This window comes from Neovison vison, chromosome 7 (assembly GCF_020171115.1).
Source record: "Neovison vison isolate M4711 chromosome 7, ASM_NN_V1, whole genome shotgun sequence".
Classification (NCBI taxonomy): domain Eukaryota; kingdom Metazoa; phylum Chordata; class Mammalia; order Carnivora; family Mustelidae; genus Neogale; species Neogale vison.
Genome location: NC_058097.1, coordinates 206,519,152 through 206,529,571, shown reverse-complemented (window position 1 = coordinate 206,529,571; position 10,420 = coordinate 206,519,152).

The following is a 10,420-nucleotide window of genomic DNA, read 5'->3' as shown; positions in this document are numbered from 1 at the left end:
AGATGGATGGGTGGGTGAGTGGCCCTGGAGGATTAGCTTCCTCTTGCCCCTCCCATCGGGCCCTTCCTTTGTAGGCCCTCAACCCATCACAAAGCCTTCTTCAGGATGCCCTAAACTTCACTCCTACCTGTTCTTCTTCACGGTGTGCCTAAGATCACCTTCTGAGTCACAATACCTTTGATGCACCCTGTGGCCTCAGGCAGAGCTAGCTGCATAATTTGTCGGGTCCAAAGCAAAATGAAAATGCAGAGACTCTTGTTCAAAAATTATTAAGCATTTCAAGATGGTGACAACTGAGCATTAAACCAACCACAGGGTCCTTCTAGAGATTATTGGCTCTTGTGACTGCGTGGGTGACACACCCATGAAACCGGGCCTGCCCTGAAGGTCTTCCTAAACACTCACTTGAAGGGCCGCCCAGCCAGGGCTTACAAGCCTCACTGACTTCTGTGCTCCTTCCCTCAAGACTTCACCCCACTCCCTGCCTCTGGGCAACTGTTCCCACTGTTCCTGCTGCCCAGGATGCCTTCCCCACCCACCTCTTGTCTTTGTGCTCAGCCATGGGCTAGATGTTAGGAAAGGAGATGGGGTAAATCAGACCTAGTCCAGACTCTCCAGAGAAAATGCTCAGAGGGCATCTGAGTTCTGGTTGGGCTGTGGCCCTGCCCACCTGTGAGGCCCCAAGTAGGTTCTTGTTCCTTATTACAAAATGGGGCTCTGTTCGCAGCCCTCCTACTTTTTTAAAAATCTAAGATATAGGCTGCCTGGGTGATTCAGACGGCTAAGCATCTGACTCTTGATTTGGGTTCAGTCATGACCTCAAGGTTGTGAGATCGAGCCCCATGTTGGGTTCTGTGCTCAGCACAGAGTCTGCTTAAGATTCTCTTTCTCCCTCTCCCTCTGCCCCTCCCAGCCCTTGTGAGTTCTCCCACTTAAAAAAAAACAAAAAAAAAAAAAACAAAAAAAAACAAAACAAGATATGACTCCCCTGTACTATAACACTATCCCTGTAAAGGGTATAGTTCAGGGGCGCCTGGGTGGCTCAGTGGGTTAAAACCTCTGCCTTCGGCTCAGGTCATGATCCCAGGGTTCTGGGATTGAGCCCCTGCATCAGACTCTCTGCTCAGCAGGGAGCCTGCTTCCCCCTCTCCCTCTGCTTGCTTCTCTGCTTACTTGTGATCTCTGTCTGTCAAATAAATAAATAGATAAATCTTTAAAAAAAATGAAGTGTACAGTTCAGTGGTTTTTAATGTATACACGAGGTCGTGCACCCATCACCACAACACAGTTCCAGAACATTCCCCACACATTCCTCCTTAAGGAAACCCAATTCCCGATAGCAGTGCTCTTCGCAGACCTGCAGCCCCTGGCAAGCACCACTTTACTTCCTGACTCTACAGATTTGTTTGTCCGGGTGTTTCCGTGTTTCACGTGCATGGCGCCCAGCCCTATGTGGCCTTTTGTGTCCGACTCCTTCCATGTTTTCACCCCTCAGCCATGTTGTAGCAGGTCTCAGGACTCTTCTCCGTTTTATGGCTGGATTAACAGTCCATTGTGGGTCCAGACTTCATTTTGGTGGATGCCCACAGCACCCACACATCAGCTCCCCATGCCTGGAGCCTGCAGGTGCCCCCCTACCACTCTGGCCTTGACCCTGAAATACAACTGATGGTCTTCTTTCCTGCCTGGAAAATTTCCACTTGGCCTTCAAAGTCCAGTTCCGAAACCACCTGCGCCAAAATTTCCCTGCTCCAGATTTCTCCCAAAGAGACCGATAATCCCCCCTTCTGGGTCTTCCCGCAGGGCCCGGCTGCAGGACAGTCCGCCTTCCCTAAGACCGGAGGCGGCTCCCCGCCCCACTGCAGATCCCAAACCGCAGCCCGGGTCCCCCAGCAGCTCGCCGGAGCCTTTGTGGAATGGAAAAGAGGGAAATTGGCTGGACGCTAACTGGCCGCCAGATACCCTATTTCCTTGAGATCACTCGCTTTGGATGAGAGGACACGGGAGGAGACAGGAGCCGGGAAATCCGGGGTGGGATGGGGTGGGGACGCGGAAATGACCGGCGCGGAGGAGACGGGGCGGGGGCAGCGGACCGGAGGTCGCCGGCAGTTGCAGGACGTAGCTTCAGTTCCAAACGCCCAGTCGCGCTGTTCCCCGGAATTTGTGCTTTTCGCGCAGGAAGCTGGGGGTCCTCCTGACGCGGTGGGCCCCCGAGGTGCCCTGGGAGCGGCGGGGGCCGAGGGCGCGGTCAAAGTCCCTGACGCCCCGCGTGGCCCGGGGTGGGGGAGGAGGGAAGGGTCCCGGAGGCCGGGGAGGGGCGCCCGCCCTCGCTCGCCTCCGTCCCTGCCGTCCGAGGCTCCCCTCGGGGCCCACCCACAGCCCCATTTGCGTCCCAGGGCCCCGCTGGGCAGCTCCTTTGCGCCCCGGTGGGGGTGGAGTGGGCGGGAGAGGCGGCCGGGCTGGGGGCGAGGGAACGGGGCTGCCCAGGCCTGCAGCGCCGGCGGAGTCTGGCGGGGACCGGAGCCGGGGACCCCCCTCGCAGAGCCGCTGGCCGCGCAGCGGACCGGTCCCGCCGCCGGGCGCGCCAGGTGGCTCAGGGGCGTCTCCAATACGCTTTCCAGCGACACAGTTACTGCGCGTTGATCGTGGAAGCACAGGAAACACCGAACGGTCAAATAAAAAGCTTTGCGACTTTGGTTGGAATCTCACTACATAACACCGGGCGGCATTTCCTCTCTCTGTGTGTATTTTGTTTTGTTTTTAAGATTTATTATTTATTTGAGAGAGAGCGCGCCCACGAGTTGGAGCGGCAGAGGGAGAGAGAAACTCAGGCTGACTCCCAGGGAGCCCAGAGGGGAGGCAGGGCTTGGACCCCAGGACCCTGAGAACCATGAACCGAGAGAAAACCAAGAGCCAAGTTGCTTAATGCACGGAGCCTCCCAGGCACCCTCCTGCCTTGCTTTCTAGGGATCTTTGTCCTGTCCTTCCCCGCTTGTCTACAGAATGCAGGTTGTAGGGCATAGAAGTGCTTCTATTCTGTTTTTCTTGATTTGACGTTTTTCATTCTCCCCAATAGATGGATTCTCTTGGGGACAAATGACAGCTGTCCCGAAGCCCCCTTGTCACCTCCCCTCCCACCCCCATTCCCCTCCCCTCTGTGGAAGTAACCAAAATTGAGTGGGCTGTATCTTCTTCCAGCCCTTTCCCACTTCTTACATCACACCTCTAGAAATACATGGTTTTAATTTAGGGAGATCAGACTTGGTTGTGTCTATAGTTCCGGAACTTGCTTCCCACTCTCCCCCTTAACAGTATATTTCGGAAATCAGCTGGTCTGGACCTACCTCCTAGCTTAACAATATGCCACAGTCTGAGCGCACCTTCATTTAGTTCAAGCCTTCTCTGTTGTTCCTCGTGTTCATTTTGTTTCCAGTGTCACTCTGACCCCAAACGTGCTTCGTGAGCACCGCTGTGTGCCGCACCTTCCCAGCTTCACTCTCCAGGAGCGCAGTGAACAGGTACATTGCATGTGGGTGAAGACGGGATATTGTATTTTTTTTGAACAAGGAATATGCGCAAATCACTAATATGGTTTGAATATCAATGTTTTAAAAAATATCTAGAGAAAAGCCACACCCCTGCGCATCTAACACACAGGTAACCACTCTTATGGCTCTCGTATTATCCTTCCGGTATTTCCTTATAACAATATAAGGGGAGAAAAAAACAAGCAAAAACGAGTACGTATGTTACTTATCACCAGGGTAACGCAAATCAAAAGTGCAAAGAGCTCACCTCTCACACCTGTCAGAACTGCTCAACTCAACAACACAAGCAACAACAGGTGTGGGGGAAAAAGAAAAAGAAACAACAGGTGTTGGCGAGGATGCAGAGGAACGGGAACCTTCTTGCACCGTTGGTGGGAACGCAAACTGGTACAGCCACGCTGGAGAACAGTATGGACGTTCCTCAAAAAGTTAAAAATAGAGCTGCCCTATGATCTAGCAATCACGCTGCTGGGTATTTACCCAAAGGACACAAAAATACAGATTCAAAGGGGTACATGTACCCCATGTGGATAGCAGCATCATCAACAACAGCCAAATTACGGCAACCGTCCAAGTGTCCATGGGCTGATGAATGGATAAAGAAGATGTGGTACACACACACACACACACACACACACACACACTGGAATATAACTCAGCCATCAAAAGGAATGAAATCTTGCCATTTGCAACAGCATGGAGGGAGCTAGAGAGTATACTAAGGCAAACCAAGAAATAGACTCTGAGCTTTCGAGAAGACACAGATGGTTACCAGAGGGGAGGTGGGGGGGAGTTGGGGGAAACAGGTGATGGGGATCAAGGAGCGTCCTTGTGATGAGTACCAGGTGACGTATGCATTTGTTGAACCACTATATTGTACACCCGAGACTACGATTACACTGTAGGTGAACTACTTGGGATTTAACTAAAAACTTTTAAAAAATCATGAACAGCAACAACAAAATGAGGAGGTGTGTGTATTTCCCTTCTTTCCTTAAAAGATTTTATTTGACACAGAGAGAGAGAGCACAAGCAGAGAGAGCAGCAGGCAGACGGAGAGGGAGAAGTAGGCACCCCGCTGAGCAGGGAGCCCAATGCTGGGCTCGATCGCAGGATGCGGGGGCTCGACCCCAGTACGCTGGGATCATGACCTGAGCCAAAGACAGACACTTAATGACTGAGCCACCCAGATGTCCCCTCTGCCTTTTATTTTATTTTATTTTTTAAAAAGATTTTATTTATTTATTTGACAGACAGAGATCACAAGTAGGCAGGGAGGCAGATAGAGAGAGAGAAGGAAGCAGGTTCCCTGCTGAGCAGAGAGCCCGATGCAGGGCTCGATCCCAGGACCCGGGGATCATGACCTGAGCCGAAGGCAGAGACTTTAACCCACTGAGCCACCCAGGCGCCCCCCACTCCTGCCTTTTAAAAAATGTCTTGGGTTATTTTCCTGTAATTGCATAGATAGCTTCCTTTAAGGTTATTTATTGTTTGAAGGTACTCAGTGTTCCATCGCATACTTTACTATGATTTATCTGTGCCCTGTGGCATTTAGAGTTTCCTGCCGTTTGCTTTATAAACCTTGCTGCAATGAACAGCGGCACAAAGGTCAGTCCTTCCACCGGTAAGTTTAACTTTTGCTTGGATCCTCAGAACTGTGACAGCCGGGTCAAGGTCATGTGTGCTGACTGTTGATGTACGTCACTGAGTTGCCTTCTGTATGACTTAGGGTTCTTTGGAGACCCTGAACCAACCGGATATTATACGTATGCCTTAATGTGATATAGAGATTTATTGTGAGGGATCTGCTCATTCAGTTAGGGAGCCTGTCAAGTACTAAACTGTGCAGGGAGGCCCAGATGGAAACCCGGGAGAGCTGGGGGTGTACTTCCAGAGTGGGAAGGCCCCCAGACTCAAGACCTAGGAAGAGTGTTTGAAGACAGAGGGAAAAAAAAAATTAATGTCCCAGTTCCAAGGCAGCTAGTTCTCTCCTAGGCAGTTAGGAGTTCCCTCTTATTCAGGGGGAAGTCATCCTTTCAAGCTTTAACTGATTGGGTGAGGCCCACCCTCATTAGGGAGGGCAATCTGCTTTGCTTAATCCACTGACTCAAATGTTAATCTAGAAGCAGCCTCCCAGACACACCCAGAATCATGTTTGACAAAATACCTGGGCCCCTCCTTGGCCTAGTAAAGTTGACAAATAGAATTAGCCCTCGTACCCTCCTTGGAGTTCTCCTGGTTTGCCTTCCCCTTGGCTCGGGATGAGAGCAGTGTTTCTCCAGGTCTCCCCAAATGCTGGATGTGCCCCAGCGGGAGAAGTGAAAATGGTGTCTTCATGCAGTTTTAATTTGCATTTTTTTTCATTTACTCATTATGAGTAAGGCTGAGGATCTTTTCACAAACTTGGGGGAATTTTTGTATTTCCTTTCCGTGTACTGCTCATATGTTTTGCCTATTTTTTCTGCTACGTTGTTGACCTTTTCATAGGTTGAGCTGAAAAAAAAATAACTTTTTAACCAGCATGTCTTTTTATAATGAGCATTATCAATAAAATTCTGTATGACAGAATTCAGCCGGCTAACGTATACATTGAAAAAAAAAATAAGAAAGTGTATATTTCAAACCATTTCAAAATGGTTTTTAGTATATTTACAGAATTGTGAAACAATCACCACAATCAATTTCAGAAACATTTCATTACCCCAAATGTCACCTGTCACTTTCCTCCAACATTCCCAGACTTAAGCAACCACAAACGCCCTTTTGCTCTGGGTGGATTTGCCAGCCCAGGACATTTCGTACAAATGGGATCTGATACTATGTGGCCTTGTATGTCTGCCTTCTTCCACTTAACATGTTTTAGAAGTTCATCTGTGCCGTAACATGTCAGTTCTTAATGCCTTTTATATGACAATGTCCCTTGTATGAATAGACCACACTTTCTTTATGCATTTGTCTATTGAGAAACATTTAGCTTCTTTCCTCTTTTAGGCTAAGCCCCATTCTACATTCCCAACAGTGATGCACGAGGGTTCCCCTTTCTCTACATCCTCACAAACACTTGCTATGACCTGTAATTATGATTATAACCGTTGTTTAAAAAGGCATGACAAGGCCCCATGGGACCCCTGGGTAGCACAGCCCTTTGAGTGTCCGACTTGCGGTTTTGGCTCAGGTCATGATCTCCGGGTCATGAGATCGAGCCCTGCATGGGGCTCCAAGCTCAGTGAGGAGTTTCCCTCTCTTTCTCCCTCTGACCCATCCTGCTCCCACTCTCTCTCTCTCTAAAGTGAATAAATACATAAAAAAATAAAAAAAAAAAGACATGACAGTTCCCAATATGGAGTCAACCGTGCTAAGTTCCACACCAGACAACTAAGACTTAACTCCTAACACCAGTTTCAGCCCCTCCCAGAAGGGGAATTTTGAACAAACCCATCTAGACTTTCCTGATCAATACTAAAGAGGTCATCTGCTTGATAGGCCCCTGCCTTCTCCTAAAGGAAGGTAACCTTGCCCGAGGCAATCCACTCTTTGCTAGAAACTCCTTTTTTCTGCCCCCTTCTGCCTGCAAAAGCCTTCCATTGGTACAGCTTCCCAGAACTCCTTTCTATTTGCTTGGTGGGATGCTGCCTAATTCGGGAATCATTTAACAAAGCCAATTAGATCTTCAAATCTACTCTGTTGAATTTTGCTTTCTTTCTCTTATTTTTTTTTAAGATTTTATTTATTTATTTGACAGAGAGAGAGATCACAAGCAGGCAGAGAGGCAGGCAGAGAGAGAGGGGGAAGCAGGCTCCCTGCTGAGCAGCGAGCACGATGTAGGGCTCAATCCCAGGACCCTGAGATCATGACCTGAGCCGAAGGCAGAGGCTTAACCCACTGAGCCACCCAGGTGCCCCATCTTTCTCTTATTTTTTATTAAAGATTTTATTTTTTTATTTGACAGAGGCACAGCGAGAGAGGGAACAGAAGCCAGGGGAGTGGGAGAGGGAGAAGCAGGCTCCACACCAAGCAGGGAGCCTGATTCGGGGCTGGGTCCCAGGAGCTTGTAATCAAGACCTGGGCAGAAGGCAGATGTTTAACGACGGAGACACCCAGGCGCCCCTAAATCTACTTCTTTTATGGCTTCTGCATATCGACTCATGGAGAAAACTGTCCCCATGCTAGGATTATATGAAGAAATTTTCTTACACTCTCTTCTGGCACTTGTAGGCTTCCAGATTTTGCATTGGAAACTTGGCTTTGGGCACTTGGGTGGCTCAGCTGGTTGGGTGTCTGCCTTCGGCTCAGGTCATGATCCCAGGGTCCTGGGATCAAGTCCTACAACAGGCTCCCTCCCCAGCAGGGAGTCTGCTTCTCCCTCTGCCTTCCGCTCCCCTGCTCATGCGTGCTCTCTCTCTCTCTGACAAATAAATACACAAACTCTTTAAAAATAAATAAATAAAACTTAGGTCCATTTGGATCTTATTCCGGTAAATGACGCAAAACGTACATCAACTTCTTTCTTTTTTCCAGAAGCATGCTGGATCCTGGCACCCTGGTGGGGAGGAGTTTGGAGCAGGCAGCCCAGCGTGAGGAGAGGACAGTTGCACGGAGACCCCCAGATGGTGTAAGGAAAGGGTCCCCCTCCATAGCAGCCAGCGCCGCCCACGAAGAGAGCCGCAGAGGCAGAGGTCTGAGGGTGGAAGGGGCTCGGCCGGTCTGAGAACAGCAAGACCAGGGTGGCTGCAGGAGGCAGCTGTTCAAGTCGTAGAGGGCCTTGCAGCTAACTGTGAAGTGAGATTTTGTTTTGGGTGTAACAGCACTGGACGGCTGCAGGGGGAGATCATTCCAGCCATTTGGTAAGATAACGCCAAGAAAGGAGACCTAGGTTAGGGCACTCCACATTTTCTGGCAAATCACCAAATGGCTCTTCAAAAAGGCTGTACAGAATTATGTCCCCGCCTGTTTTAATGAATGCATGTTTCTTTTTTTAATGTTTCTTTTATATTTTGCTATTTTTTTAGAAAGGTTTGATTTATTTATGTATATATTTGTTTATTTATTTATTTAAAGATTTTATTTATTTATTTAACAGAGATTACAAGCAGGAGAGAGGGAAGGGAAGCAGGCTCCCTGCTGAGCAGAGAACCCGAAGCAGGACTCGATCCCAGGGTCCTGGGATCATGACCTGAGCCAAGGCAGAGGCTTTAACCCACTGAGCCATCCAGGCACCCCTTTATTTATATTTTTTGACAGAGACACAGCAAGAGAGGGACCACAAGCAGAGGGAGTGGGAGAGGGAGAAGCAGGCGTACCGTGGAGCAGAGAGCCCGATGTGGGGCTCGATCCCAGGACACTGGGACCATGACCTGAGCTGAAGGCAGAGGCTTAACCAACCTAGATGCCCAGGTGTCCCCCTTAAGACAAATTCCTAGAACTGATAAAACCAGATCAGAGTTTGTGAATGCTAATACTTTCGAAGCAATTTGCCAAATCTGCTCCATAAGGCTTGGAAGTATGACATTCACTTTGCATTTGATTTTCTTTCCAAAAATGAATGCTTTTAACACACACACACACACACACACACACGCACGCACACACACACTGAGCTATTTCTCCAAGTGTGGTTCCACTGTTTCTGCTTGCAGTAAGGACTGGCTGCTTTTGGAGAGGTTTTGTGGCTGGGAAGGAAACAAACATTAACATCTGATGGGATTGCCTTTTTCCTGGACTCCTAAGGCACCCTATGCTTTGTGGGGATCCAGCCCAGAGCGGGCTGCAGTGGCCCCAACAGCGATCCCTCAGCCATGCAACACCCTACAGAATTTGGGACACTGTACATCGAGGATCGTGAGATCAACACCTTGGGTGGACTTCTCTAGGCCCAGGGTCCTTGGAGCACAATTCTGGGAGCTGTTCTCAGGATGCTGGAGGTGGGGGCAGCCCAACAGGGTTGGGGCCCCAGCACAAGCCACCCCCAAATAGGCCTCTTTGGCCTTTGGGTTATTTTGAGTCAGATTAGTTCAAAATTGCCATTGAAAACCAGCGGATCCAGGGAAAGCTCTAAAAACAGGTCACAAGGGGGTTTCTTGTACAGGAAATTTACATTTATAAAGGTAATTTCCATTTGTAAGGCGGCTCTGGCTCTCGGCTCTCACACAGGAAGTGGAGGGCTCTGGGGCAAATCAGTGGGAGGCTGGGACCCTGATCTGCTCAAAAACCTCGGAGCTTGAACCTCGATTACCATTCTTTAGCCCCCTCTCCCACTATTCCCCCCTCTCCCCGCACCCGGTCCCCCACCTTGCTGCCCAAATCCCCTTCCCCTTAGTTTTAACCTGGGTGGTTCTTACGGTTATGAGAAGATGGTGTATGTAAGCCCAAATTCCAACCACTACCCTGGCTGCTCTTCCCTACGTCCACACTCACGGGCGCGTTAGCAAACTTGTTTGATCTTCTTGCCTTCATCTGTCTTTGCCAGTCTCATTCCCAGGGCCCCAGCTGCACAACCTACAATGGGGGGAGGAAAGACCTTTTTCCTCCCCTACAGGCATTGTGGGGGAAAAAAAAATGTGGGGCACCTGGGTGTCTCAGTTTGTTGAGGGTTTGACTCTTGATTTTGGCTGAGGTCATGATCTCAAGGGTGGAGAGATCCAGCCCTGGTCAGGCTGGGTTTGGAGCCTGCCTAAGGTTCTCTCTTGCCCTCTGCCCCACCCCCCCCATGCTCGCGCTCTCTCTCTCTCTCTCTCTCAAATAAATATAAATAAATAAAATATTTTTTAAAAATGCGTATTATATTACACTTAATAGAGATAAATGGGTTGAAATAAGTCTGGAAGATTTTGCCATCAGCTATTACTTCTTGAGAAGGATGTAGAGTTTGGGTA